The following is a 24,702-nucleotide window of genomic DNA, read 5'->3' as shown; positions in this document are numbered from 1 at the left end:
TGCTGCGAGCAGAGAAGCCCCAGCAAGGCTGGGAATAGCCTGAGGGAATGGCTCCCTGAAAACTCCCTTTGCCCAGAAAATCCATGGGTAAATCTCACATCTCCTTGCTTGTCATAGATGTTCTGCTTGCAGTTGATAAAGAGTTCATCCCCGTTGCTCCACTGCCCTGGATTCTGAGCCCAGGCCAGCTTAAGGGTTTCATAGAGATACACAAACAGAAATGCTTGAAAAGCAGCAAGGACATTTGTTTCTTTTTTCTTTTCCACAAACACAAATATATATTTTAGGACAGGCATGTTTGTAGCTGCCGGTATCCCTCACAGAATACATTTCTTCAACTGTCTGAAAAAAWTGGTATTTTTCAAGTCTATCCCAGGTGCCCGGCACAAATTGCGAAATCTCTAGGTAGCATGAATAATGATGACTGACACTAATTGCAGAAGATCCCTGATTGTGAAAGAGATTTTTGCATTTTAACAAGGAAGAAATTATAACAGAAAACAAAGCAGAAAAAAAAAAGTTTTAAAAAAAAGTTTTTTAAAAAGAAAGTTAAAATTTAGCTTGCTTCTTCTTCCTGGTATTACAGAGTAAAGCRTTCCAGATAGGCTGTCACAATAGTCAGAAAACAAAGACCGAACTGGACACTRAAGTGCAATGGTATTTTCTTCCAGCCGCCCTTATCTCGATTGCCATTATAACCCATCACCTGCAGCTCCCTGGCGTGTCCAGGTAACTTTCATCTGGCGTCAAGGGAAGCTGTAAAACAAGTTGCTGCCTAATTTGCACAGCCCAGGTGTCTGCACTCTGCTGATCCCCAAAACGCCCGGCTGCCTTCAGCTGACGGGCTCCATCCCTGCGCAGATGGCGGTAACGATACTCCGTTTAATCATCTTGCTGCCAAGTGAGCTAAGGTCTCACCAGATTCTTGTCTAAGGAACAAAACCAGAACGTGATAAGAGATGGTTAAGAAAACAGAGGCACTAAAGAGGGAAATGCAGAAGCCGCTCAAGGCTTCTCAGCGGCCCGGGGAGGTTTAAATTTTGCTGTCCCCGAATGAATCAGGACGGGCAGTTGGGGGAGATAATTCCAGCTTGCTTTTCTTCAGCCTGTCAGTTGGAAGCATATTGTGAACAGCYGGTTGCTGCCCTCCAGTCCAGTGTGTCATGACGGGGTGCTGCTGCTCTCAACGCTGCAGAAGTCTAGTTCCCTTTGCACCAGAGCATCCCTTTCCCTGGACAGCATCCGTATCCACCTGCATGCTAGCCCCAACAAAGGCTGGTTTCCAAGGGGCTGCAGGTGCCACCTCAAACTGCTGGCTAAAACGTCCCATTGTCCATAGGAAGCTCGTGCTGTGGTTGACTTCCCTCCTAGCACTTGCTATGGAAGGGTTGAAGGGTCCACGGCTGGTGAGCTCATGGATTGCCAGATCGGTGTCCGTGGCAGTCAACCAGAAGAGGGGTTAGGTAGCTGCCATAGAGCAGAGCCCATGGTGTGGGGAGCCCCAGCTGGTCATCGGCCTCCTGAGGTCTCTGTTCTGTGAATAAAAGGCAGATTTGAAGTTTACTGTGAGCGCTTGGCTCTCGTGGGTGGTTGTGGATGTGCCACTGACTTGGAGCTTGCATTCCTGCTCAGCGTGCCCCTGTGTTTTTCAAAGGCAGTGGAAATTTTGTTTTGGAAACACTGCCGAGAGCGCAAACAGGAAGCAGCAAGGACTTCTTCAGAAATGCAAGAATCTGAAGGGAGAGCAGTTTCCATGTTTTTGGATCCGACCCACGAGTGAGTTTTGCAACAACAGCAAGATACGAGCGGTGAGGTCAAGAGAAAAGCAAACATGTAGCAGCCACAGAGAGTGACTTTCAAAATCGCCCCTTGGAGCTCTGAGTCATTTAATGTGCTACACACAGCCAGGATGCCTAGAAAAATAAAGAAAGATGCTGAACAGTCCCTGCAGTGCAGCTGTGTTATTGACAGATGGGATTAAGTGGTAGGAGTGCTCAAAGTGGGATTTTTTTTTTTCTAAGTGTATCGCCTTTGTTTATTGTAATTTTGATTTTAGTTATTTCTGTTAAGGCATTTGAGGGCCTCTAAGCCCAGAGCCTACAAGTGGATGTTTGTTATTGTGCCTGTTATTGCTGTTACTTGATTTGGGTGTGTTTCGGTGATTCAGCAATACGTTTGCGAGATGGCAGTACAAAGTTTTGCAGATCACAAGGGTAGGAAGCAGCAAAACAGGATGGTTTTGGCCCCTCTGCAAGGCAACAGGATAGTAGAAGGAAGAGATTCTCATCAAGGCTCCCTAAATAAAAGCTGTGACAATTAGGTACAAGCTCACGGGACCCATAGTCTGCAGATGGTTTCTCAAGCAAAGTGTTCTCAAATGAAGGTGGTTGTAGTGGTGCTGTGGAAGGGCTCAGAGGGGTTTCTACCCTCTTCCCCTATGCTCCCAACCCACTTTTTCATTTACCTTCTGCTACCCTGCTGTAGGTGGGTGCTCTGAGAAGAACCACAGCTTTCCTCCTTCTCCAGAAGCTCTGGATGTGGTGGAGAGGCCAAAGGAGGTCTCTCTCTACAGTAGGTGCACAGGGACCACGATGCCTGCCTGTGTTGCCAGGGCATTAGGGGCATGTTCCTGAACTTCCAGTTTCTCAATGAAAATCTGAAAACAGAGCTCTCCACTGAAAAATCTAACATGGTATATGTGTGCTTGCTCATGTGTTCTTTTATCCCTGCATTTACTTCCAGGCTGGACTGATACTAAGCAATGTGAGCGGAGGACTTTTGCAAACCAAAACAATGTCTTTCCACACACGTAGAGTTAACAAAACCTTGAGGGAAAGGTGATTAGAAGCTAAACAAGAAACTTCCCCTTCTCTTCCAAACTTGTTTATCTTTTTGCTCCGTAACTGTGCCAAAACATTACCTTGACCGGGTTTTCATAGCCGATCGATAAGAATTTTATCTCGCACAGTTCAGTGAGATTGCTTAACTTTCGGAGGTGCAGCGGAGCCCCTGGCCTACCCATTGGCTCCGGGAGCTCTGGCCATCGCCAGCCACCCGTCAGTCCTCGCCAGCCACCAGTGTTTGCCTTTCAGGGATGCCGGAAGAACGGCACGGAGATTAGCGAGGCACTCCTTGGGCTGGCAGAGTCGGGCAAATCCTTCCCCTTTCTGCCCGTCCTTTGTGAGTGGCGAACTGCAGTATGAACTTATCAAGGCCTGATAAACAAGAGAGGACTTCCGCACTCTGGAAATATGAAATAACAGGATTAGACAGGCCGGTGCATTCCAGGGCTGTGTTTATTTTTTATGGTGGAGATAGGTCTGTGTACCTTAAGGGATTTCTCCTCCCCTTCTCCAGTAGAAGTGGATGCGCTGTCATTTACTGCAGGCCTAGGTGCTGTCCTGCAGCCCCTGCTCTTGGTCCCCTCTTTGGCTGGAGGTTCTCKTCTCAGACCTGTGGCGCTCGTGGGTCTTGTTGCTGCAGCAGTGGGGGTGTCTCTTGAACATTTCTCAGTGCATTTCCAACTGGGAAGACCGTTCTTGGCTTCTGCCCACTCTGCTAGGCCCAAACAAAATGTTTCTCAGTGGTAAGCTGTCACTCGAGTTCAGAGAAGCAGAGAAAGCAGATCTGGTTTCATATCTAATTTGCTGTAAAATGAGAGGTGGGGAAGAGAGGAGCCCCTTTTAATTAGAAAAAGGATTGCTGAGATACTTTAGCCAACAGAGGGTTTCTCTCCAGTGCAAGAGCTTTCATGCGTATAACCCAGCCCTTGCTTTTCCAAAGAACGGAACATTGTAAATATTGCTGTCTTTAGGCCTGTTTCTCTTCCGAGGGCTTTGGATTTCTGCCATTCTCCTGATTGCCTGATGAGTGAGCACTGAAGGGCAAGTGTACCGGAGGGCCCAACCGTCTCCTTCCATCAGGTGCCACTTAGTGGGAGGGTGTAAGAAGAAGGCAGAAGGACTGTTGGCTCCCACCAGCATCATCTCCTGCAGGACCTCTTCCCACGTCGCAAAAGCAGCCCAGATCTTSTTGGAACCATGTCTACCTCTTAGAGGAATCACGAAGCAAAGCCTGTAGTTGTGTCTGACCATGGAGAGACAAATGCAGAAAAGACCAAACAGAGTCCATCATAGTAGAGCACATTTATTAGCGTYAATGCAGACTTTTTAAAACTACACACCCTTGTGTGACTCTCCCATCAGGAGAATGAACAGCCAGCTTAGGCATCTGAAGCACATCCCCATCCAGTCTATGAGTGAAGATGAGGTGGGCCGACCTTCATTGGCGCTGTTGGTCAGGCAACCTAGGGCACCTTGGTCTTGCAGTAGGATTCTAGTGAATCTTCAGCTATGCCCGAACTTGAGGGTTAATCCATGGAAAGTCAGCCTATTGAAAAGTAGATGTGAAAGATATTGTCTCTATTAAGTCGGTCTACATTTTTTCCTCCGCAAATCTGGGTCCCAATTAACGGAAATATTTGTTTGGGTGACTTGCAGATTATGTCTCTGGCCAGTTAGCTCCATCTCAGTGTTCTATTTCTTGCCTTTGAATCAATAAACAGCTCAAAATTTCCTGGAGTCAGAAAATGAATGTCCGTGCCAAGAGCTGTGGCTGTATTAAAACCATACCTACAACAATAGCCTCAACAAGGGAGCTCTGCTAATCACTCCCTTGTTTGGCTGGGTGTCTGACAGAGCAGCTAGAAAGCTGAAAGTATATAACACCCCCAATAGAGGAAACCACAGCTTACAGAACCCATGAAAAACATTTACTAACCTCCAGGTACTCTTTGTTCTCTCTCCCTCCTGACAAGCACTTTTCTTCAGCACTACATACTTTAGATGCCTTTGCAATAAGATTTGATTGTGGAGCTTATAAGGTGGATCAAGATGGGTGAGTCATTATCTGCCATTTATCTTTCATTTAATGGAAGGCAAAAAAAAATTCAGAGGAAAACAGGACATGGCGTTCCTTTCTATAATTTGGCCAGATTGTCCCAGATTGCTCTCAAAACTACACAAACCAGACCAGAAGCCGTGTGTGTGTGTSTGTGTGTGTGTTCAGGCAGCACTTTATGTGCGTTGGAGGTGGGAGGAAGGAAGCAAAACCTCCCCACATCGAATGTTTTGTGCCGGAGCGCGATGGGGAAGCACATCTGTCCCTGCAAAGGGACCTACGTAAGTGGAGCATCTCCTATCTCAGCTGAAACAGGCTTCTAAATTGAGGAACCGGGGATGAGAAATGAGGTCGCCCAGCTCAGCGCCGACAAATGCAGGCTGCTCTGCAGACCCACCCATCAAGCTGGCCAGACATGAAGCCTTCCTGGAAGCTTAATGGCCCTTTCCATAAACCTGGAAGCTTTATGGCCCTTTTACCATGGCTCCTCTCCATGGGACTGAGTGGCTCGGGCAAGGTGCCCTGTTCATGCAGCTACAAGGCTGCAGCTGGCCAGCCAGGAGGCCTGTCCCTTCCCTTCAATGTTGCTAGAGCAATTATGGCCCTGATTGATAAAGGCTGAGGTTTATTCACACCACTGAGTGGTAGGCACCTAATTTAGGCAGCCAAGTCAGCAGGTTGGTCACTGCAGCTTATCAGGCTGTGGGGAGGAGATACTTGCATGAGGCTTGCTTGAAACAAGGTAGGCTTGGAGGCTTCATTTTCTTCCTGTATTTGCACACGATCTTCTCTGTGAATTTTAAGCTACTAGAGCGTGTTGTTTTGGCAGATGGTCTAAGTGAAAGCCTGAAGTTGTGGGTGATGGGGCAGCTCTTAGGATTGGTGCTATGGGCATTTTTGTTTGGGGTTTGGTGCCTGCCACAGGYCAGGGCTGGTGGGGAGTCACCATGGTGGCAGTGGAAGCATTGCAGGTGAGGTTTAAGGTGTGTTAGCAGAGTTGTACAGAGCTTAGTGTGCACAAGGAGAGCTCGTGCAAGTCAGAAATAGGTGCACGAGCAAGATCTATTTGAGAGTTGTCAGGTGAAAGAACATGATGAGTCTTCTTGAAAGACTGGGCAAAGAGGCGATCTAGGTGACCTCGGGAGCATGGTAGCAGGCAGCATTAAGAGTTTGGCATCAGAGGAGCTAAGRTATGTACAATAAGTCTACCATATTCTTGACCTGAGCTTGTCCTGCTTTATCACGATGGAGAAAGCAATACCCCTTTGGGGAAGGGGAAAAAAGTAGAACATAAAGGAACGTGGCAGTAGCTGGTGTTGCTTGGCGTTTCCTCCATAACCACGTGCTAGCAGCTTCTCGGGCCCCTTCCAGGACGCTCACGCATGCAGCAAGGTCGGCGTGTGTATTTTCTGCTTACTGCTGCCTCCAGCACCTCTCCCCCGCTCCATGGCCCGAGCTGAACTCCATGCACGGCCAGTTCCGTGCTCGGCTGCTGCCAGGCATGTCCAGAATCCATTGCCMTTAGACTGCGTTGCAGCCGCCCGCCAAGAGGAGAAACCCAAGATGGAGAGGAGGAAGGTGATGGATGCGCTGGGCTCGGCGTGTCAGCGCCCCGCTGGCGTGGCCCCGGTGATCGTGGTGGTCAGGGTAGCCGCGCGTCCCCTTGCAGCCCTGCCAGCTGCCTTTCTYGAGGTATAAATCACTGCCGTGTGCCCCGCAGAAGTCTGTCAGCCACAGGTGATTTTGCAATTCTCAAAATTATACACTTTAAATTATGTTTTTTCTTGGGATTTTTTGCGCTGGAATTTGAACCTGGCCTCAGTTCTGTGAGCGAGGCTGGGTTTTCTTTCTTCCCCCGTGACAGCTCCCATCCTGAGGTCACGATCACATCGAAGCGTCCAAGCCAAGCAGAGCGTGGGCTGGTCAGTGCAGGGGCGAGCAGCCCCAGGGAGGGACCAACTGTCCCTTGGGACAGCCCCACACTGATGTCCCATTTTGGTTGATGGTAATGATGGACTGGGAGCCTTCCCGGGTGGCACTTGGCTCGTGCTGGGATCCCACCATCCCTGGGTAATCCTGTCTTACCTGGGCAAGCTCAGGGTGCCGGTGTGAGTCCCACGGCTCTGAGCAGAGCCTCTGGCGCTGGATGAGGCCGAGCTCAGAGGGACMGGGAGTCAGGATGCTCCTTTTTGGTTTGGAAGTGACAGATCCAAGCAAGGAAAAGGAGGTGGCCAGTCAGGATTGCCTCTGAAATTAGGTCCACCCTGCACGCAGATGTGCACCCCAACCTCCTCCCAACACCGGCGTTTTTTGGCTTTATTTTTTTTTTTGTGCCAATCCTGCAAACCAGGAGAGGCCCCTGGTCCCGCGCACGTCAGAGCGCGGTTTGTCCTCCCCGCCGCGGCCGAGCCAGGAGAGAACACACGGCGGTTGTGTGCGGGGGTGACACTCCAAGAAAAATCGCTGCGAGCCGTGAGCCCGAGCACTTCCCGGCGCGGGCAGCTTCCCAGCTTTCCGGAGCCGGCTGCAGAGTGCCGAGGAAACGTCCGCCGCCTGCCCCCTTCCCGGCGCGCGCCCTGCGCCTCCGAGCCCTTTCACTGTGTTTACAAAATACGAAAGTTCTGGTCGGCTAATTATGAAAATATTGGTGAGTCTGCAGGGCCGGCTCCCGGATGGAGCCGGAGCAGCGAGCGGGCTGGAAAGSCCTTGGAAAGGAGCCGCTTGCTCCGCACGCGCCTCGCCAAGGGCCCTTCCAGGGCTGGGCTCTGCAGAGCGACGGCTCCGGCGGGATTCGCTCTGCGGATCTGTCCCATTCTGCACAGGGACGGACAGACAGACAGGAGGGCAACCTCTGCCTTCCCTTAGCCCGTGGAGGTCTCCATGCATGGACCAGCGGTGCAGCAGCCGGATGCTGATCCGGAGCTGGGAGAGCAGCTCCTGCTGCATCCGGATCCCCAGACCTCGGCAGGGCCCTTCCTGCTGGRACACGAGGACCAGGGGGATCCAATCCTCTTTTGTGCCGTTCCTGTTGGTTTTGTGTGAACCGCGGCTGGGGCAGCTGGAAAACTGCCCTCTTGCTCAGTGCTGAATTGCCCTGTGCCCAAAGAATTAGACCAGGGCAAATAAAAGAAAATTCAGAGAAAGGGCAATTCTTGCATTTTTCCTCATTCTTTATCTCTCTTGAAGAAAATAGTTCTGGTTTAGTTTTTCTCGCTACCAGTAAGGAAAAAGAATCTGTGAAAATTCACGATGCCATTTYTAAATTGCACGTGCGGGTAAATAAAGGAGGGTCGTGTATGGAAAGTGCAGTGTGACCAAGCTGGYCAATTTTTGCTGTGTTTGAATTATATGCTATGACACAATAGATTTAAATAGAATGTGTACTGCCAGGTATCTTAGCTAGCATGAAAAYTGATCCATTTTGTAGTATGTAACATGTGGTTTAGACACTCTTAAATGTGCTAGAAATCCACACCCCATGTTCCGTACTAAAGCAGGRGAAAATATTGACAGTGTGTCTACAAGACATGCTACATTTTGCTTGTTTTTTATGGTGTTCTAGTTGATTTGAACATRCATTTTGCTAAGATTAGCTTTACACTAAGTAAATATCTTCTTCCTTAATAAAGGCAGGAGTTGTGCCCAATACAGTCCTGCTGACGGCCGCTCAGTGCAGTGTGGTGAAACTCAGTGCAGTTATTTCAAAAGCAGTGACAGCTCTAATAAGAGGGGTTTTTCAAGTCACTTACTGCAGTTAATTAAGATTTTTACCTTCTTGCACTGCAGCTTTTTTTTTTAATAAAAAGTGAATTTTGACTTTTTAAGAAATGTGCCGCTGAAATCCTCGGTTACCTCTCTCTGYTCACATGGAGAAATGTATTTAGTTGATCGTGTCCATGAACAATTTCAACCTGAGTTACACAGAAATGCAGCGACGATGGCAGCACAAGCAACCTATGAGCACTTTGGGTAAAGATTCACAGATAACGCTATAACTAAAAAATACTAAGCCCCTGACAACCTTTACCCAAGATACAGCCCAAAACACAGTTCTGGGTTGCTCCTGTTCTTGTCGGCAGCTCTGCAAAGCTCTTTTCATCAGGATTTTATAGACTGCAGTGGTGGCTTCCAGCAGCAGTTCCTCACCCCTGCCTCGTGAGGCTCCCTGGGTTGCACGTCGACCCTTTGCAGGCAGAATTGCCTGTTAGCGGTTGCTTTGTTTCTAACATGTTTTTGCCGTGTTTTTGTTAAAGCGCGTTGTGGGTTATGTTTTGCAAATTGTAACACTTSAGTGCGTAATGTTCGTGCTGTGGCTGTGCAGTTATCGCTTGGGCAGTCTGCGCGGGATGAAGGGGAGCTCTGCCTGCAAAGTCAGCTTAGCAGCGTATAAATTGAGCCGGCGCTCTAATCGGTGGCCAGACACMTCCACGCTCCCTAAATCAGTTTTCCGTAGAGAGCACCTCCAAAAATTGCTCTTTGCAGTGTCAAAAATACCAGTTTGGCCTTATTATTCCAGAGCAAAATTGATCCATCTGACTGGAGGATTGCCCAGATTTCTATTTATTTATTTATTCGAAGCAACCATTTTGAAATTACCATTATCAATACATTAATGCACGTTGAAGGCTTGCTGGGTCTGACATGGGARGTGATGTAATAAGGGGACCCTTAATACTGGCAGCCCTCAAACAGGAAACACTTTCCTTGTGGAACAGTATACTTGAAATCTGTAGATTACACTTTAATATTAACCATATTTCTACATTAAACATGATTTCCGAGAACAATTTGATTTTTCTTTTTTTTTTCTCCCCTTTTTTTTTCCCCCCCCCTTCTTTCCTGCCTCCTCCTTTTCTAGATGATCAAAACGGTATCTAAATGCAAGCGGCTGCGGGAACAAGCCCTTGGCCACCAGCAATTTTGATGCTGGCAATTGCAGGGTCTCGCTCGTGGCTCCTGCAGCTCTTCCCTGTCTGTCTTTATCTGTCTGGTTGGGCCCACGTGGCATTGAGGACATCTGGGGCATCCCTTGGGTTTATGGGTCTTGCCAGCTGGCAGGTAGCTGGTATCTAGTGCTAGAGTTGATGTTAAGCAAACAAGCATGAAACTTAGTTGTGGGGGGGTTTTTTTAGGCTTAGGCYTGGCCTATACCTTGCTCCAGCCAATGACAAATCAAATAAAAAAGTATTTTAAAATTCTCTTCAAAACCTGCATTCTAATCCCAAACGACACGCGAGTGTTGCTCGCCTCCCCCCCTTCAATTTAGTCTCAAAATCTGAAGATCAAGAGTACGTTTTGGCCCTTGGCCCATCTGTGCACGGATTTGGTGCTGTCTTGCAGACAAGAATCAAATCTGAAAGTCGTGGAAGGAGATGAGAATTTCCCTGACTCCAGAGGGCYAATTGAGAATACTCCCCATCTATGGGACAGACAGTGGGTTCCCAAGAGATCGTGCAAAAGTGTCTGATGACTTTTTCTTTCTCGGAACCTGATGGAATTTCATAATCCCGGTTTGTTCTGTCCTAGTTTTAGGTTTGTGGCTTTGGATAACCACCTATACGTGCCTGTTTTCATTAATTAGCTCTCAGGTAACAAGCTGTTCTGAAACAGTGTGTACCAGCATGGGAACAGCAGGGTTCGAAATCGCTGCCAAAACGTTAGGGTGAATTTCTTTATCCGTATCCTTACCCTGGCGGCAATATATTTGTTAAATGCAGCTAATTGGAGGAGGGTGGTAGAACAAATCTGTAAGTGTTGCAGTCTGGCTCGCGGAGGACGGTGCCCTGTGTGCTTTCCAGATTCAGGAGCGCTCGGGGAGACTCTCTCCGTGKGATATGAGGCTCTCTTTATATGAAGCGTTTCTTGAACAAACACAGACCTCATGAGGAAAGTGCTATTTCTTATTTTTCCTGTCCCCAGAACCTCAAGATAAAATTAAAAATACCAGCACATAAAATGCCACRTTTGATTTTGCCTTGTGCCCAATAAAAACACTGGTATCAGTTCCTCAGTTGGCATAAATTGGCACTATGTCAACAACTTCCTTTGGACGACCTACCAAATGACTTTCTGGCTCCATATATATTTTTAGCCAAGGCTCTGTGTGGCATGTGTCTTTCTGGAACCGTTTATAGTTGCTGCAGTATCATTTACTGGCACTTTGTCTAAGTACGTTTCCAAGAAAGCCGTAAATGTGCCCCATTGGTACAGACCTGTAAATCAGGAAAGGAAGATGGAAGGAAGGTCCAACCGATGGATGAGTTGGGAGGCAGCAGGAAAAGTCAGGTCTCTGGGCAATTCCCTGACTTTGGGTATTGGTTGTGTTTGGCAAAGTGGAGTTGGGCTCCCTACCCGTGTGTTGTGGGATAAGAAATTGCCTCAGTTGGTGCAGAATGTCCATCCAAATAAGAATCTAATAATGCATGGTGTCATCTTCCTCCATGGTGTCTTGTTGAGTGGTCTGGTGCTTACAGCCTTGAGGTTGAGCCCAAGCAGTAGACAGGGAGCTGGTATTCCCACCGTTGTGGTGGAATAACTCTCCCAGTGTCCACGGAGAAGACTGATTAATGTAAAGTTAACATAAAGTTAACATATGGAAAAGAAGCAAATAGTCTATGGCTTTTTCCATTTCCTCGTACTGTAACTTGTCCTTTCTCTGAGGTCGAGATTAGTATCAAAATGCYGTTCAATGAGAGTCGAATGGTTCTGGAGCTACTTTGAACTTGCTTTCTATTCGTATAAATAGTGCGAGGGAAGGAGTAATGGAGAGCCAACCTCATGAACCTTTTTCGAGGTAACTCATTTTGTGGTTACTTACATATGTATTTTAGTACACCTTTGTGAGCATATAGTTTTTCAGGGCATAACATGATCACAAAAGCCCAATCAGGCTTATGGTTATAATTATCAGAAACACATTTATGTAATGCAGTAGAGAAAAGTCTAATCTTACGCTCTTAAATCCACATATGACTGTAAATTCATCAAGAAAACATGCTTAAAAAGATATTCCCTCCCCCTCACATTTAAAGTCCCTCAAGGGAAAAGCAAGTAAATTTGAGGGAAACCTCAGCCCCGACATAATCTCTGAGAGATAGAAAATCGGTGCCTACGAAACCTCTGGAGAGCGAGAGGGACTCGCGGTGGAGGGTTGTGTTCTGCCTGGTTGGTGCACTCGGAGGAATAGCTCCATTTCTCAACAGCAGACTTCATCACCGCGGGCATAAATAGTTTGTTTTCAGCGGATTAGTTGGTTATCGCCATTGGAAAGCGCTGAAATACTGATATCACCAACACCCCTGTCTAGAATGGAGCCACCGAATCTAATTTTTCAGTCTGGAGTGGCTGATTTTTTTGCAAGTGATGCCAGCAGGAATTATAAAGAAAACCTGTATTTATATATATATTTTTTTTAGTTCTCACTAGGTATAACATGCTAGTTTCAGGTCATGACCAAAGATCCAAGAAATTGTCATTGCTCACYGGGGGAAGAATAACTTCCTAATTCAAGCAGCACTCAAGCGTCAACAGCCCAACCCATTCCAACTGGGAATGAGTGAAAGGCGGTGTGATTGCCAGCAGCCCTCTTAGCCTGGCCGCGGAGCTTTTCCAGGGCTTTGGAAGCAAGCAGAGCTTGCAGGGAATTGCCATGGGCCGGATGGGGTGAAGGGAGCAGCGTTGGGACCCAAGCAAGGCCCCACCAGCTTGGTCAGGAAAGGACCAGGTGTCTTCTTGGAGCTCCGCAGTTGGTACCRTTGGCAAAAGGCAAGAAACTGAGTCCTATTTTTCTCTCTCCTCGCAGCTCCATCTCTCTGATGAAGAGCCTGGCCTGCTGGCGGGGACGCTTGGACGTACTATTATAGTCCTAGTGCATTCCCAGTGACTGGAAATGTAAGAGATGCTTTGAGATGCATGGTGTTGTATTGACCCTTCCTTCCAGGTTGCCATTTGACCCCCTACTCCTTCCCATTAGGCTCACACATTCATGTGCCTATTCTATGGGTATTGGGTTTTTTGCTTATTTGATTGTTTTGCCCTTCRGGCTGGTTCTCTCTAGGGTTTAGTATCTGAATCTGCGCTTGATTTTGAGAAATTCCTTTTGGAGAAAATATCCTTGGATGGCGAAGGGTAATTCTGCCCCTCCGTGTTGCGGAATGGGCACGTTGCTGTTAAGGAGCTCCATGTTATTGCCTGGAATTCACACTCCAGAGGAAATGAATTTTAAGAGAGGATTTGGAGGGAGCTGCCCCAAGACCTTAATGTGAGCGGGGCCTTCTCAAGAGGGAGCCCAAGACCCCACAACTGCCTCGAATTGGAGATTTTTACAGTTCTGTAAAACATTTTCCCCTTGTGCCGAGGGTCCCTGCTGTCGCTGACAAAAGCAGATGGGTGACAGATTGCTCCACACGACCTCACCAAAGGCAACTTTTGTTCTTCTGAAGTTTCATGTAGTTTGCAAAAGCATTTCAYTTAAGTACACATGACAAAGCCAAAACTCTTAAAACTCCCCCCTGGCTTCTTTCCTTCTGGCTCTGCACAGCAAATCCCACCTATTGCCTAGTTCAGCAAATGCTCTTTTTCCAAGACAATCTCTAAGGGGACATTCAGAGAAGGAATTCTGTAGCATAGTGAGCTTTAGAGTTGGAATTGCAACTGGTTCTTGCTGCTTTTGTTTGTTTAGGGTATTTTCCTACTTTATCCCAATTGGAATCGTCTGATGCTCTATAATGCCTTTTACTATTTGCCAGCACTTAAAAAGGCAAGAAATAATTTCTTCTGAAAGCAGGATAACCAAAAAATTATTCTTATTGTTTTATTGGCAAATAAAAATATAATTTATTAGCCAGTCCTGAGCAATAACACTTAGAAGTATTGCTCCGGGATAGGCCATTAAGATTTCTTCTTAATACTGATTTTGTCTGRGGGTTATGTTTGGACTTTTTTTTTTCCCCCCAAGTGGACTGGCTTTTCAGAAGCATGTAGGTGTCTAAGCCCAGCTTATTTCACTAGAAATTGGGCAGTTTGGTAGTTTGGAGGCTCTGGGCCTGAGCCCAAGTGCTCAGCAGCCTCGTGGCTCTTGCTGCAGCCCGATCCGTTTGCTGGAGCACGGGAACAGGGCCCTGGATGCAGCTCAGGATGCCGTTTGTAGACGCTTTTTTTGAGAGGAAAGGATGGTTTGGAGTTCTACAGCTATTTTATACAAGCGGAGACGAAACAAACTCTTTCTTTCCAAAAGGGGGAAATTTTTCTTTTCTCCTCTTCGCTTTCTCTCTCTTGGTCGCCCTAGAAGTACAAAAACAGTGAAAATAGTAAAACAAGCAAGGAGAAATGATCTGCTGGGGTGGAGTTCTTCCTTTTTCCATCACAGAAATTTTTTAGAAAAACATCTTGAAAATGTTTGACATCCATTTGTGGAATCTCTATAGTTAGAATTAAGAAAAGGATATGTCAAGTACACCTAGCTCACAAACCACAGAGGAGTTTTTTTCTCCCCCCTCTCAATGGTTTTAACTTGTTCTTCTGATTGGCATCTACAGAGAAATTATAATTAGTCCGAGGTATGCATATGGTGTGTATAATACATGGGTTATGACTTATTTGACTTAATTAGTACTTTATTATTATGTGCAATACCACCCGGTGTTKCACATGAAGCCCATGTTATCCATACCTGCCTTATACTCTTATGTTCCCCCAAATAAAGAGGGCAGGGAGGCTGTGTTTGGGGGGCTGTCAACTTTAAGGCCAATATAATGGCATGGGGTTATTGGTCTTCATCYGTGGCTGCCGAGTTCCTGGGTGGTGGAAATCCATGCACAGTTAGTGCACTCCACAAGCCTCTGGTTGCATCTCTTTTATGGGATCTGTTCCTCTCTCCTCTGGGTAAACTGAGTGGGTCTGTCCCCATGTGATGCTCAAATGCTCTGCACTTAAGCTCAGTTGTGTCATGCCCAAGGTGCTTCTTGCAGTGAGGTCCACGTGTTTTGCAAGAGTTTCTTGGACTGGCAGGCGAAGGTGCAAGTTGCCTTCCCAGCAGAGGGTCCTGGCTGGAGGCCTCAGGTGGGCTGCAAGAAACGCGCCGCTAATGTCATGGACTCGGAGCCGTCGTCCCCCTTAAATACGGGAGATAACTAGGCAGAGAGGAACAGATATCTAAATAAATAGACGAAAAGCCAAACTAGATCCCAGTTCCAATATTGCAGTGTGTAGGAACTTAAGCGGAGTCTCGAATTACCTGCTCCCCAGCTCTCTTCTCTTTGTGTCAGCACAGCAGGCGCCGGCACTAGATTTCCATATTAAAGAGCGTTTCCAGAGCCTCAGCTGTGCCTCAGAAAGGGCAAAGCCTGCTCCAGGGCTGCAGGGAAGGATGGCAGAGCAGCACGGGATGAAGCCATCCCTTCCTCCCTGCTCCGGCCCCGCTCCTTCGGAAGAGCCATCTGGAATTCTCCCACTTCCGTGCTCCGGGATCCCTCCAGGCTTTTCTGAAACCTGCCAAGCTCCTGCCTGGGTACCCGGAGCACAGGTTTGCAACCCCGATGTGTGATAAATTAGACCTTTCACTCGGAGTTTTTCCTGGCAGCGGGACTAGAACAACCCTCCGAGCAGCTACTACTGCTGAATTTTAAAATCTCGCTGGCTCTTTGCTGAGCCAAAACTTGACGTTGCMGTCAACTGGAGTTTGGCAAAGGGCAGTGCTCTGTAACCTTATCTTTTTATAACAATCGTGTTTATTAGTATTATCCAGTGCATTATAAGGCCCTTCTTGAGAGCCAAGGTGCTGTGTCTGTTGCAGCAGGGTGGATAGTTTGGGAAATCGCCGCCGAGTTTTCCAACAGCGGTAAAACCAATGCAGATGGGTGGTCCTGGGCATGGAGAGCTCTGGTACCTCCCGGGAATGGCCATGAGTTGGTGCGGACCCCAAAGGGGAGCCCAAAACATCACCCTTAATAAAGAAGGAGAGAGGAAAATGCTGGTGTTTAACACATGCTTGACTTCCAGGATCATCCTGGGTCAGTGTTTTTCCCATTCAGATCCAGCTCACGGTTTGATGGTGGCTGAGTTTGGCCTGGTACGTTGAATTAAGTCTTAAAACGCAAAYATGCTTTAAACCGAGCACTGCAAGGAGTTTTCCATTGGTCCKACCAGCCGACGTGGAGTTGAGGGCTTTGAGTCCCCACTAAAATGGCTAATAAAATGCTGAAGATCTAAAGCTGCCTGTGATGATTCAAAAATTAATGGCCCTGTGATGAGTATTCCAGGAAGAAAGCAGGGAACAGACTCTGCAGAAATCCTGTTCTTTCCCTTCACATGTGTCCACGTAAAGGACTGTTTCCTAAACCGTTCGATAAGAGTCCTGCAGAGTTAGCAAAACAAGGGATATTTTCCCTAGGATTTTGGCACCTCCAACCTAAACACCTGCCTGTGCTTTTAACCTGCTAATTGGGGGTGATTTTCAGGTCCTCCTCAGGAGAAGGAGYTGTTCCTCTTGCCCCGAGTCCCAGGCTTGATGTTTGGCTATAGGAAACGATCCACTGTGGAGCAGCTCTTGGGATGGGAAGAGGGATTATTTTTGTTGGGATTTGTAGGAGTGGGGCTTGGGGAAGCAAGCTGAGATTGGCTTCCTTGGGTGGCTGCTAAGCAGCCTACAAAGCTCAAAGCTGAAGCAGACGACGTGGTGCTCCTAGCAGAGCACTAGGCTTGGCACCTCCCTGTCCACGTGGAGAAGATTCGTTTTTCAGCCCTGTGTAGGGTTTAGACGTGACGTTTCTTCCCTTTTATGGCCTTTTGCCGCTTCTTTCAGTGAGAACTATATCCACTTCTGCATCAAACCCTTGGTCTTGGTTGAAGTCTTCTCTCCACATCTGTCAGACTGAAAAATGGGGCTCGGAGACACGTGGATGGGAGGCAGCCCCTGCCTTGAACCTGCATCAAGGTATTATCGGTGTCTTCTGAGCAACCCACGCAAGGCAAGCTGATGCTTCAGCTCCTCAAATGAGTGACTTGAGTTTCTTCTTCACGTGAGCTGATACGTCATCACTCYGGTGATATTATTTATGAGGGTTTTTTCCTTATTTTTCAAGCATAGAAAAAAAAAAGTCTTGCCATGTTTTAGGAACAAAATGAGTATTTTACACACATACCAATAGCTCTCTGGAAAGCACTTAAATTTACAAGCTGTTCGTAAATTTACTGACAGTTGGCAACACCGCATGCAACACGCGGGAACCTCCTTGGAAAATAGATCTATTGTAAATAATATATATTTGCAGCTTAATCTGAGCGTGCTTCAGCTCGAAGTAGTTTTAACAAATGTGTTACCTAATATAGTTTTTAAGAAGCTATTTGACCTGGAAAGATGATTTCAGTATCTGAAAAGCTGTATTTAAAAAGATAAACTAATAGCCACCACCATGAATCATCAGCGTTGGCCTAAAGAGCTCTTCCAAGGAGATTATTTCTCATTATCAGTGGTTTGAGCRTTTTAGGTGTCCTCTTCTGTAGTTACGTGTGATGCGGGAGTGTTATCTAGTGACTGTATCTCCATGGGATAGAYGGGGAATCTTGATCTTTTAATGTCAGTGGTGGTTTTTATATTTTTCTCCCTGCAGAATGCAGCTCCTGGCTGTAATTTGTGCCTGCACACTGCTGAGATGTGTGTGTTTAGTAATGCAGCRTGGATTCGGGGTGGCTGCCCATTAAACTTGCATTTTATGAAGATAATCAAAAGCTTTTAAGATTTTCCCTTTTTTATTTTTAATTTTTTTTTWAAACTGATGATGGGTACAATATCTAGTGAATCTCAGATGGCAAGTCCTTTGCTGCTGGGCTCTTTTCCCTGTTTCTGTTCCCACAAAGCTCTTAGCGGAAAAGGCCGCTTTCCAGTTGCCGGCGCGGGCGCTGCAGCGGGGCTGGAGACGCCGCTTTGCCTGGGTCCGACCGCGAGGAAGGCAGAGGAGAGCCTCCATCTGAAGCAGCTACTCACAATTTGTCCTTTCCTTAATCCCGAGAGCCGCTCGCAGCTGATGTGAGGCGGGCGAGCGCTCGGGTAAACAGCAGCCAGCTGAGATCCATTACAATGAGGAAATAGAATAAACACGGGGCCAGAAAACAGTAGTTTGAGCAAGGCTTGGCGCAGTTCGAGGCCGCCCTCCTCCTCCTCACCAGTGCAATGTGGTGGGGAGCACGGGCGCCCGTGCGGCTCGCTGTCCCYGCGTCCTGGGAACGGGGGCGTTTCGGCAGCGCCCCGTGTCCCGGGACCAAAGCTGCTCCCAGCCGGTGTTCCCCCGGCTTCTGTTTTAACAATAATTCTGTATTTGGTGGAATTTGCCCCAAAGTTTTCCCGCGTGTTCAGGTTTTGAGTCAGGCTTGCTCTGAGTGCTCACTGCCCTCTTGCAGGTGTGCTGACACTGACCCATTCCTGCTCATCGCTCCGTGCAGGCCTGTAATTTCATAGAAATTCATTAGTTTTTTCCTCCTGTAGTTTCATAGAAATTCCTTTTTTTCCTGTAATTTCTTAGAAATTCCTTTTTTTTCCTCCTGTAATTTCTTAAATTCCTTTTGTTTTTCTCCTGTAGTTTTTCTCCCTGTAGTTTTTCTCCCTGTTTTGTTTTTCTCCTGTAGTTTCTCCCTGAGTGGGAGAAACATTCTTGAGCTTCAAGAAACTTGCAGGAAAACCACGAGCAGCCCTGACATGAGGGACCGGGTACGGGACGCCCAGGGGACCATCCCCTTCTTCATCCYGTAATGCTCCAGACCCGGCCTCATCAGAGCCATGGAGACGGGAGAAAAAACKTTCCTGGTACTCCCAAAACTTCCATAAAAGCCTGTTTTCTTTATATTCCTACATTTGAGTGAAGGTTTTCACTAGGCTTAATGCAGACTGCAAGTAAATATTACTTGACCCTTGAATATTAGAGTGGATTTACTTGGGTAAAATGAGCTTGAATATTTTAGTGTTTTTAGTGGCTTGGRAATCTCATGGAGAATACGTGGTATCTCCCAAGCCATAAATTCAAATGTCTTTATGGGCATTTTTTTTTTTTGATCAGGAATAGGAAAAACTGGACTGTGTTTACAATTCATGTGCGTTTTCTAAACAAAATTTTAAAACAGAATGGAGACGCAGATCCTCTGCAAGGGCGAAGTCCTCCCAATTCCCACCGACCCCAAGGGGCTTGGGCTCCCAYGGGACTCAGCTCCTAAATTGGCACTGTGCTTTTTGGAGAGTTTTATTAATAAAAATGATGTCCTTAGTCACCCCGTGGGGCTGTGCGGCCGCTGCATCTTGTCTTGCTCTTGGGTCAGGAAGAGCGAGTGCAGGCAACGTGGGAGGGAAAAATAGACTTGGTTTAAAAGCACCCGAAATCCAGCAATGTTGCATGAGCAGCATTAAAAAAATGCTTTTCTGAAACCCACCTTGGGCTTTTGAATCAGCTGGTTCATTCCCAGCTCTGCGGAATCAATCCCTCTTCTCCCAGGGCAGCGGAGCAGCTGTTTGCAAAGGAGATAAAACACCAGAGCGGTGGCACGTCCTGTGGCCATCACGGCTGAGAAGCCAGGGAGTAAGGAGCACTTGAGGCTGGCAGTCCTGAGAGAGGATCAAAGCCAAAGCTGAGGGCCACACTGTGTGTCCCAGCCTGGAAACCAGTGTGGAAGCAGCCTCAATTGTGTAATGAGGGAAGAAAGGGCAGAGGTTCCCAAACACAGCGTATGTTTTCATATAAACACGTGGTTAATGGGCATTTCTTCTTGCATGAGCAGGCCCCAGCTTGTGCTCTGGGAGCTTTAGGGGGAATGTCCTGCACAGGAGGAGGAGGAAGAAGGACCTTTGGGAAGGCTGCACGTTGGGTGTTTTGGGAGTATCTCCAACCTGCTTGGCCCAACAGAGAAGGTGGTCCATCAGAAGAGCTTGGCCCAACAGAGATCTTGATCCCTCAGAAGACAGACGAGCAGATAGGAGGGTTTGGGGTGGTTTGTGCTTTGACACCACGGAGACTCTCAGGGACTCACATTGATTGTGCCTGGTGAGGCCATGGGGACTGCGATCCYGGAGGAGCGTCCTGCTCCAGCCCGTCCACGCACAGGAGCATCCCGTCGGCCGTATCCCTGGCATCCTGTCGGCCATATCCCTGCGGCCACGCTGCTCGGGACACTGGTGGCCACCTTTGGTCAGCAGGAATCCGCGTTTCCTTTCCTGGGCATTGTAAGATCAAAACGGGAGCAATGGCTCCCTCTTGTCCCCATCTCTCTTGCTCCCTTTTCCAAACAGAAAGGAAAGGTAAAGCTTTTTTTTTTTTTTTTTTCTTTAACCACTGTTTGCTTTTCCAGTTTCTTTAATTTGGGTAATTGCTTAGTCAATTCTCAAAAATATATATTCTGCCTTAAAAAAACAGCAGAAAATGACAAATCGCCTTCCTTTCCCTGCCGGCGTTGGCACGCGGGTCCCAGATTGTGCATTCTGCGCGCGGCGCCACACCAGCCTCCCGTACTTAATTAATTTCCCTTCGTTTGTGCAGCCCTTGCACTTAAAGAGACAGTCTCCCATTTTGATGGTTTGGCTTTGGCTGGATTTCAAAAGTGTCACTTCTTAAATCTTTCTTTTTTTTTGTTTTTAATTTTTTCTTTTTTAGCCGTCTGTGTGTGCTGCATGGCAAAGGGCTGGCATTTTTTCATTCCCACCCTTCCTTCCCCCTTCTCTGCCTCCCAGTTCTCCCCAGTGCTCAGGATCCCTTTGGCTCTTTGGAAAGCAGAGGCTGCCCAGGCTTTCCCATCAGGGCTTGCAGAAGGGCAGCCTGACTTGGCCAAATGATGCCCTGGATGGGTTGCAGGCCCAAGAGCTACCAAGGACTGTGGGTGCTGGGTCCCCATGGGACAACTCAGCTGCTCAAGGTCCATTTTGCTGTTAGATCAGCAGAGCTGGGGCATACTCCTCTTATTGAGTATGTGAAATTAGCTGTCGGAGGCTTGGAGCCAAATTCCCCACAATGTAGTTGGGTTTGACTCTGCAAGCCTCGTGTTTGCATGGGCCGGGATGTGCAAGGCTGAAATCGGGGAGTTTGGTTCCGTATCAAGAATACGGTTATATTCCAGCTCCCAACTTTCATCCTGATTTTTTTTTTTTAATTTAAAAGCTAAACAGAGGACTGAATGTGTTGAGATAGGGATTGGCCAACGTTGGCCAACCTTGGGCGAGGAATCATCACTACGGCTCCAAGCTCAACTTTGCAGCCATGCAAAGCTTTCAGTAAAGGTTCCCATCAGCTTTGGAGGACACCACGTCCCTGCAGTAGTGCTCTGATATATATCAGAATATGTCTGATTTTGCTGCTTTTTCCATTTGGTAGCCTGATCTCACAAGAGGTACGTAGAATTCAGAAATGTCCAGCATAGCCTATGGCAATCCCTAGTTTCCAGGAGGCTCTTGGGCAAATCACAGAATGATTTAGGTTGGAAGGGACCTCTAGAGACCATCTAGTCATCACCTAGATCATCGTGCCCAATTTTTCTTAATTAAGTGTCCATCCKCATTGTAGTTTGACCTTGCCATTCTCCCTCCAAAGCTTCACCTTCAAAKCTTAGCTTGAAAAGAAATTTAATTTCAATTTCAAGACCTTCTTGTTCTCGTTTTTTTTTTTTCCTTAAAAATCCTCTATCCACCCACCCACCCCAGCAGGACGTGTCTCTCAGGAAACCACTTCTGTGGGCAGTAATAATTTTTGAAAAGTAAACACATCAAAACGGAGTTTGACAAACACAGGCAGACGTCGGGGAGGACCRTTTGTCGTTACGTTGGGTTTTTCTTTCCAGTCTGCATGTACATTTTTCAAACCTACACACACAGCTAGATAATTGAACWTATTTTGGATAACAGCAGCAGAAATGAATCTTCAGAAATGGGCCTAAGGGCAGTGATTTGGAAACGCAATCCTCAAGGAACACCATGGCCTTAAATCAGCATTTGGGGAGAAAGGCAGAGGTTGTCTCTTGGATTTTGCATTTTTCAAAAATCTCATTTGCCTTCTTCCCTCTTTTGTCAATGTCTTGTTTTTAAATTTTCCTAATCATTTTCAAGAAAAAATCAATTTTCCTCCTCTTCCTGCATTAGCATATAAAAAAAGATATTTTCTCTAGTTGCATAGATGCTGGTGGTCTGTCAGTTAGCTGATATTTTACTCCTCCAGATGCTCAGTACAGTGTCAAGTTCAGCATTCCTAGCTGTGGGTCATCGTTCAAACACCAGTTTCCATGCTCAAGCTTTGTAGACCTTTTCAGCAGCTGCTTTAGTTGGTTCATAAGTTTCTTTCTCAATGGTGCATCAGGAGATTCTTCAAAAATTTCTTTTTTAATTTCTTTATATCTGGATTTAATTCTCTTTCTTATCAAAATATGCAAGTGCTAGGCCWTTTAACCTTGCACATGGGAATAAATTTTCACTGAAGGGGGGAGAAAAAGAGGGGGGGGGAAAAAAAGATACACGTATCTGTTTGAATTCTTTCTCCCTCATTCCTTTCTGGTAACAGTATTTCATCTTGGCTGACTTTGGCCGTTTAATGCAGATTTTAATTGCAGAGATCCCTCTGTCTCCGCAATGACTGTGCAGCAACCATAGAYAGCTATTTTAGATGAGATTCCTGACTCTTAGAAAGCAAAAAATAAGACAGAATCTCATCTGTCCAGGAGAGGCTGAAATTGAAACGGTATCTGGTGCAATTCTGGCTGGGAGGAAAAAATGCTGCTATCAATTTTCTCTAACGTATTTTTAATGGAACAGGAAAGTGCAATTGGTTCTGATAAAAGGGATATTGTGTGGCTAACAGGCCAAGGGAGCAGCTTTGGGCTGAACGAACAGCTCCTAAAAGGCTGGTACAGTAGCAAAAGCAGCAGTGGCCTGAATATATTATCTGGGGATCTAAGGCAAACGCGTGGTGTATGGGATACACACTGTTGAATGTAAATCCATAGTGCTGAAATACTGTATATTTATTATGCAAGGCCAAGCCGAAGACAGTTTGTGTTTGATGGGCTCCTGGTGATGAATGGATTGTTTCATGCGAGTAAATGAACTGTCGGAAACAATGGCCACATAGTACAATTTCCCTCCCATCCCCAAAGGGCAGGAAAGCTCGGCAGCCAAAATAAAGTTGTATTTTTTTGTTAAGTCTAGCGAGGTGGCAGGCTTGGGTAGAAAATTTAGAGGAATGGATATGAGGAGTTTGACCCTTTTTTTTTTTAAAAAAAAAAAGGGAGAAAAAAAAACTTAGCTAAAAGCATCAGTGTTGTGGGCAGATTTGTTTAAAATTGGGCTGTGATTGTAGCTGATGTCCGAAGTCCTGGAAAGATGGATCCCTCTAGGATCAGAAGAGGGAGCAGCTAAGCAGGGAGCGCGCGGCCGAGCCCGGCACGTCATTCCCGAGCGGCTGCTCGGAGGGATGTGGACGTTCCCGGCACAGCCTGCATTGCACAGTCCTTTCCCAGGGATGCCAGACACGGTCCTGGAAGAGCGGGAGGCTTTTTTTCCTTCTCCCGTTGTGAGYAGCAGCTGATTTGGGATGTCTGTGAAGGAGAAATGTTCTTGGAAATTTTATTTATTTATTTATTTGTAGTTTGGGATTAGCTGCGCTGTGCATTTTGCCAAATATTTTTGTTACCTAATAGTCCCTTTCTGAAGTACTTCCTTGGATGTATCTCTATCTAAAATGAAAAACAGAATGTAAGAGGGATTTGGGAGCTTGGAGGAGCTCAGTTGTCCTCCAAATATTGTAGGCTTAGAAGAGTGGATTGTTTTGTTTTTGAGCAGATTCCTCCTTTTCTTAAAAGCCTGGGCTTACGCTTGCTGTTATGTAATGACCCAGGCAAGGGCCATACTGTAAATATTCACACCTTGCTCTGAGCTGAAGCTTTGAATGGCAATAATAAATAGCCAGCACGCTTGGAGAACCCTGTTGGATTAGCTTCTGTTSCAACTTTTCATTAGAGAGGTTGGCCCTGTCTATCTCGTTTGCCCAGGAAGCCAGTTGGGAGCCACAGGGTTAATTTATGAGCAGGGTCCTCCCTGCGCCAAGGCAGATCGGCATGCAGGAGAGCCGCAGGGACCGGGACGGTTTTTCCTGTTTGTGCCCCGTGTCYTTGGTCCCACCACGTTCCTGCAGGAGATCTGATCCAGGAACAAGCTTTTGAAGGCCTTGGACTTGGCCACACTTTGTCTTCTGCAGAAGCACTGCGAGCAAAAATTAATCCTGGAAAGTACATAGGGGAAAAAGAAAAAAGGCTGCTCCTAGGTCACAGAGTTTAACAGTTTCGGCTGTCAAATTCAGGGAGATCTTCCCGACTCGGCTGCTTCCCCTGTCTCTGCTTCAGGCTATCCCACCAACAATTATCCGGGATTAGGTACTTTTCTCCCTTCCCCTTTGCACAGTAACGTGCATCTCCTCCTTTCTGCTTTTGCTTTTAGGAAGGAGAATGGATAGCCCTGTTTTTTCCCCCGACGTGCTGCTGAGTTTCTGCCCGTGCGGCAGCGCCGTTGTGCCGTCGCTGCCCGTCCCGCGGGCTCGCCRGGAAGAGCGCGCCGTGCGGGAGAGCCCTGAGCGCACGGGCTGAAAGCAGGCAGCCCATAACTAACTTTAGAGAAAAAGCATGACCTCAGTATATTACACGTGTTGGTGATGTACGCTGCAGTGGCACAGAGCTCGGCAAGGCCGGGTTTGGGTTAAGAAAACACCCGTGGGTTCTGCAGTGCTTCAGAGCAAGCTGAGGGCTGACTGAGCCGCCGTTCACGGATGCCAGTTAATGCAAAGTCGGTGATAC

At 47.1% G+C, this 24,702-nt stretch overlaps 1 long non-coding RNA gene across 1 annotated transcript; it reads left to right on the top strand.

The window, feature by feature from the left end:
* Nucleotides 1–5,594: 5,594 nt before the first annotated feature.
* Nucleotides 5,595–24,568, top strand: LOC112945340. Its single transcript, XR_003248990.1, has 3 exons — nt 5,595–5,641; nt 12,701–12,789; nt 24,350–24,568. It is a non-coding gene; the product is annotated as an uncharacterized LOC112945340 (long non-coding RNA).
* The last annotated feature ends 134 nt before the right edge of the window (nt 24,569–24,702 follow it).

Source organism: Nothoprocta perdicaria, unplaced genomic scaffold, assembly GCF_003342845.1.
Source record: "Nothoprocta perdicaria isolate Ctin4 unplaced genomic scaffold, notPer1 scaffold_187, whole genome shotgun sequence".
Classification (NCBI taxonomy): Eukaryota; Metazoa; Chordata; class Aves; order Tinamiformes; family Tinamidae; genus Nothoprocta; species Nothoprocta perdicaria.
The sequence above is the reverse complement of the archived record's forward strand: the minus strand, read 5'-3'. Positions and strand labels throughout refer to the sequence as shown.